The 6305-nt window shown below is 44.6% G+C and overlaps 1 long non-coding RNA gene across 1 annotated transcript; it reads right to left on the bottom strand.

Moving 5' to 3' along the window:
- Positions 1-38: 38 nt before the first annotated feature.
- On the bottom strand, positions 39-1724 carry LOC135398223 (uncharacterized). The gene is made up of 5 exons (XR_010424044.1): positions 1533-1724; positions 1303-1410; positions 714-764; positions 607-645; positions 39-83 (listed from the first exon to the last, which is right to left on the bottom strand). It is a non-coding gene; the product is annotated as an uncharacterized LOC135398223 (long non-coding RNA).
- Positions 1725-6305: the final 4581 nt, after the last annotated feature.

The following is a 6305-nucleotide window of genomic DNA, read 5'->3' as shown; positions in this document are numbered from 1 at the left end:
GCACTATACACATGAAGTTACAATATAGTGAGCCTTACCTGCACCTGCTCCGCCAGTCGCAGTCCCCGTGGACTGACTGGATTCTGAAATGTTCGTACAAATCTGATTAGACGTCACGGAAGAAAAGGGGGGACAGAACCAGCAGATCCACCCTCTTCCGCTTCTTCTAATTTGGCGCAAGGGGGATTTATTGAAGAAACAAGCTGAGTGCAGAGGAGAACGGGACAAACCACTCACTGAGTCAGTGGCTCTGTCCCGTCTATTCTGTCCTCGTCCGGTTTCCTTGCATTTAGTTTTGTTTCTTCAATACTAAACTCTACTAGAGCATTCTATACACTTTACAGGTTTGCGCTGCAGGGAAGCTTCTGACACTCCCAATCAGAGGACATGGAATCAAATATCTTTCTGTACGAGAACTTGAACGTATACGCTACAAAAAGGCTGAAATTCTAGCACCGGTACGGCGTAGCTGTTCAGCAGTGCCAGGAACTACTCCCTGTAGGTAAAGATACCACGCCTCCCTCCGTGAGCGACAGATACACCCGTAGCTGGTAGGACTGGGCAAGAAAGCAAAAGCGAGGATGCCAAGCGGGTCAGCCGACTTACCCATTCCAGACATGCCAGACATCGACGACATTGCCGACTCTGAAAAGGTGAAGTATGGTCATGTGGCTAGACACACTACCAGGCAACTGGATTTACGTCACGCGTACCTTCACCCATCTTCGCAGTTATCGCTGGCAAACAACTGTTCTCGGAAGAATCTGAAAGAATTAATTGATAAACTCAACCGCTGATACTGATTAAGCTTCAGGTGTTCCGCCTTCGGGCACCTGTAGGTTCCGTAAGCGATACGTGATCATTAACCAAGGCTATAGGCCAGGTTAGTGGACGCGTGGTAGTGCTCAGTATAGAGTTAAGATTTTTTGGGGTCTGGTTCTTATACGGAGCCCAAAAAGTATAGCGAGCAAGAAAATACCGCAGGAACAAAAATTTGTCGGGCTGCATTTCACGTTACCCTGAATTCGCTGTTGCCTCCAAACGAATACGTTAGCCCAGCAGCCCAGCGTAACATTACAATATCTGATTTTTTCGCTTTCTGTTAGTCAGGTAGAAGGAACTTATCAGGTAGAAGAAACGAATACCGCCTTTAGTATGTGCATTGACGAGTAGTCTACATCACCACAAAGTACATATCGGAACACAGTATAAATTTGGAAGTACGGAACACGCTAAATTCGATGGATGCCCACCGTTAAGAAGGCTAACCCTGAAATAAAAAAAAATAATGACAAAGCTTACCAAAGAGTGTGGTGCAGCTCAGCTGTGCAACGAAATGTCAGGACCGTTTCTCAGACTGGAGGTCAGAACAGAATGACTGGCTCGAGCTGTTCTTCTTCTTCTTCCAGCCTCGCGCGTAAAATGTATATATAGAACACTATCAATTTGCAACGTGTCTCAATACCAGCGCCTCCTAGGAGGAGCTAGTACTGACGCACCGGTTCCCATTTCCACATAAGCGTCAATCTTACCGGGTGATATCGAATGTCATGTATGCTCTCCAGAAATAACGGCGATGCTCGTACGGACAAGCGTGATGATCATCATGGTATGATGGTCACCATACTGAGAAAGTAGCGAGAGAAGACAAGCTTGAGTGAGAACGCCTCTCAAGCACTGCAGCGACGAAGCGTCCTCAAGCCTCAGCCTAAAGCGTACACGTAACTATTGAAGAAGCAGATGAAGAAGAAGAATGTTCATCTCCTGTCAGTTACCAACACTGATCTCTATGTATAAAGGCTGGATCGCGCATGGGAGAGGGGCTCGTGGGGGAGAGGCACGCATTCGGGCCGCCATGTTGGGAGGCCCTAAAGCTCTTTGTGCGCCCATAGAAAACAATGGGAGGCAACAGAGATTGTGAGTATTTATTGCGCTGCAGGCGTTGATCGTTGTTTGTCGTTATACAATTTTGTAAGGTGCCAGTATACTGATGTATCCTAACAGTGTTTCACAGGTGTCCTGCCGTTCGATTCTTGCATTCCGAAACTAGACCGTCACTGCAGTGTAGCGCTGGGGATTGTACTACAGCACGTTTCCCAGCCAATATTTCAATAAGAAACGATGTGAGATTAACAACAACCATGTATATAACCTTCCGTGCTGCGTTCTGGACAAAAATTGTTCCACAAAGAACGGTCCCAGAAAGGATATACCCGCATGGTAGAAAAAATCGCCCCGTAGAATCACAGCCGTTGTTTCAGACAGGCGTATGCGTTTAGTGTGATTTATATCAAGCAAGAAAGAGTCTTTTAGTGAACGACAGTGGTGTCTTCGACGTAATGCCTCGCAAATATGAACACACCGAAGCATCTTAAACAATTAGTTCACGCTATTAGATCACGCTTAGGCCAGTTAATCTATAGGTATTGATGTAAACTTAATCAAGTTACTTAGTAAGTGGTAACACCACCTTGAGACAGAAGACTTATCTCCTTTTGAAGTATCGCACTTTTTTTTTCTTCCTTCACTTGCTCTGATTATTTGCAGGTGAAATTGAATGTCCTTCACGCGTACTCACATGCTTTTGCTGAATAGAACTGCAGCGTGAACAAAGCTGCGTAGGGACGAGGGCCTGCCATCCTGCTGACTTTGTCATGCTTGTTATGTGGAGCACGTTGCAAAAAATGCAGCTGCACATCTGAAACTCCAATCATTATCATCGTCATCTAAAAGGGAGTGTTGTAGCAGTGCCGTGAAACCAGGCACGATTTTTGAAGATCTTGTGTGACACTTTCCGCAGTTTGCGTACTTTTCTGCAGCGTCAGTCTCTCTCATAGGAGTTACTTTGCATTAACAGTGACTGCCATCTTACATTTTAATGTGTGAGGGCTCTCTTGCACTACACATGTACGGTTTCCAAACTGCAACATGACGATTTAGAGCTTGAAACGGGAGCCCTGGTGTACCCTGTCTATGAAATGATACCAACTGAATCATGTCAAACGTGATGTTTAATGGAAGATGGCTTTCTTGGTTGTGCATTCTGCGTGACAAAGATGTAACACGATATGCTTTTGTAAAGAAGATAAGTGATGTTATGCTCTATGAATAAAGAGAATATACATTTTTCAAGTTCAACATTTATTCTGGCATATATCAAGCATCACAATGAATGTGCAGGGAAGTGACAAAACAATACATTTATTGTTTTGTGACCTCCCTGCAATGACAATATATATCTCAGGAATGACAATGTACAGGTACACTATGCAAATTTGTTGCATCCAATTTTCATACATGCTGAATTTTAAATTTTTGTTTTGCTGCCTATGTGTTCAGTATATTACAAATTGCTTAATGCAAACAACACTTTGTTAATTTCAAGCTTTTTGCTCCCATCTAAGATATTTCTACCCTGAAGGAACTGCCACTTCGACACCATAAAATATTCAGTAGGTTTCACTCTGGCAGGCCCTGCCACTGCAAATTTCCTGAATTGAAATCCTTCAAACTGTGTCATAATCTTAAATACGTCAGTATTTCTGCAAGTAGTTGACATGCTGGAGGACACTCCTCCTGCAGCTAAGGCAACTACAGAGAGTTCCAAGAGGCCGAAGGTAAACCTACAGCTGCATGAGTGTGATCAACAGTAGTGCATTCTCAAGAAATAATTTTCTTCTTATAGCCTATATGTGCATGCCTAGTAACTAAAAACAATGATCACAGTTCCACAACGAGTTTTATTTCCTGAGGGTGTATACTGTAGAGGTGGGTTAGATCTACAACAGTTTATACAAGGTATTATATACTATGAATACCTTTAAAAATCTCATGTGACACATATGCTTTTACTTTTTGGAGGTGCTGCGGTGATCGAAGTTTGTGGGCACTGCTCAGGTTTTGCACCCATTTCTTGCGTATGTCGAGGCAGCTGTGAAGGACAGAACATTGGTTAGGATGCAACTAGTTAAAAATAAATATGTTGTTTAGTAAGAGCATTGCATAAATGTTTAAAACATCAGTTAAAAACAGGGTTTACAATTCCAATATATTTTAAAAATTTCAACGTTTAAACGCTGTTCTAAAAAGAATTATAGCTTCATCACCAAGACACAATGCTGGGTGAAGGGGCCTAAGGTGTATATAAAACGCTCTGAAGTGATGTGTTTCATGATGTGAACATGTAAAGAGAATGTGCAAAATTGAGAGAGGCTCACCACAGTGCGTGCACTGGGGTGGTTCCTCCCCGTAAAGTTGGAACCCGTGAATGAGGAACATGACACTTATCTGTAAGCTCGATCGCATCAGACGATGACACAGACGATCCTCTGGGTAGCCCCCGTGAGGAAACCTGTATTGAGAGACCACACTGCTACAAATAACACGACAAGCTGCAAATTATTATTATCGCAACAAGCTAACAACATAGCTCAGACACAAAGGCGGTATCCAAGTCACACCACAAGGATTCTTCGTCACAAATCAAACCAAGGCACAAAACAATACCAATACATGAAAAAAGGTGACCCTCTTGGTCTTATTACGACGTAACACTGAACTTATACGCGAAGGTGGTTCAAAGAAATGACTGCGCACTTGCTTCCGTAGAGAACACTAGGTACCGTGCTAGCAATGCATGCAGAAAAGCGCTCGAGTGCTCGCACATATTGATGACACCACTATCAGTGTAGCGTAACATGTTCTCTCCAGCATATTATGCACTCAAACTGTATTTGCCGGCGGGTAAAATGCAAGTGTGTTCGATTGAACCTCGGAAGAGCGATCAAACAACTTGCACCCAGTGCTGGTTTTGGGCAAAAAAACACTTCATAATTGTCAAATAAATGTACAGAATGGACGCCTATTTATTCCTTGATAAAGAATGACTCACCTGTAGAAATTTCGGCCCTCTATCCTTCCCGGTACGGTTGGTACGACCGTAATTGCAAGAAGTTGCCATGATCGCTGCGGCGACTGTTTTGGGTACAGTAAGATGGCGGCCGGTTGCCGCACGCTCGCGCTCCCTATCCGCGATCCAGCCTTTTACAATCGAGATCAGTGGCTACCAAACGCGGTGGTGATGGGACTGCTTGCCGTAAGTCGAGAGGCGGGGAAGCAGGAACGTGCGTCCTGGGGCGACTTCACAGGGAATTGTGCCGCAAGCGGCATCAGCATTCGAACCCGGGTCACCCACCGCCCAGTCTCGGTGGAGAATGCCGTCGTCGTGGCGACTAGGCCACTGGAGCTTTTTTTAATATTTTCTTTTACCGCGAAGGCTGTATGAGCGAACTTTTGTCAAGGCCACGACGTCACGTGTGACATCTTATTCGGCGCGCCATTGGTTGGCGCAGCAGCAAATCGGAGAACAGATAAAAAAAAAATAAAGGAAAAGACAACACAGAGCACAGAACAAAGTAGAGCACTGCTTGGTGAGTTAGACCATCATGTCTACTCCGTCTTTATTGCTGCCTGTGTTCCTGTTATCGGTTTCTGCTCTCCATTTCTTGCGATTTGTTTGTTTGCTATCTGGAGCTGGTGTGTTTCACAGCAGTTGTGTAGCCGTGTGCTGGAACACACGTTATCCGATGCAATTAGTGCAGGCCTTACGGCGACATACCTCAAGAAAGCTCGGAGGGTTGGCTCGTAAATGCTACCACACTCCATAGCTTTGGCTGGTTGTTGTGGCGCTTGTTCCAGAAGATGGAAGTTGCAGAGTTTCCGAAAAGTCGATTCTCTGTCCAACTACTCTTTGACGTCATTTCACGTCACATCAGGCAGGCACATCCCATCGACCTCCTGGATTTTTATATATATTTTTTAAATATTTAGAACCTAGTCCTATATGATGATGAAGCGGGGCAAAACGAATGATTCCTACCGACATAAACAAACTTGAGTTGGCCGAGCTAGTCAACAATTAGGGACGACACAGACAAGTAAGCCTCAGACGCCCAGAAATTAACAACAACAACTTTATTCCAAGATGATGACAGGGGAAGTTCATCGCCCTGGGCGATACTCTACCCCATCGCTGCTGGTGGTCATGCAGGGAATGAAATAATGAGCCCCTTCACAATAAGAGTCCTATGGTAATCCTATGGTCCTATGGTAATGCTGGCAGTCCTGTGGTCCTATAATAAGTCCTATGATATCCAGGAAGGCGAAGAGAGCTTTGAGGGCGGAGCGTTGGCGGGCTGGCTAATTCCGACCCGCTAAAAATAACCGCAGCCCAGAAGAACACAAACCACACTAGCCACTAACAACAAGTTTATTCACTTGAACATGAACTGATAATTTCGCCGCTT

Source organism: Ornithodoros turicata, chromosome 6 (genome assembly GCF_037126465.1).
Source record: "Ornithodoros turicata isolate Travis chromosome 6, ASM3712646v1, whole genome shotgun sequence".
Taxonomy (NCBI): Eukaryota; Metazoa; Arthropoda; class Arachnida; order Ixodida; family Argasidae; genus Ornithodoros; species Ornithodoros turicata.
Note: the sequence above shows the minus strand (reverse complement) of the source record. Positions and strands in the feature narration are given on the sequence as shown.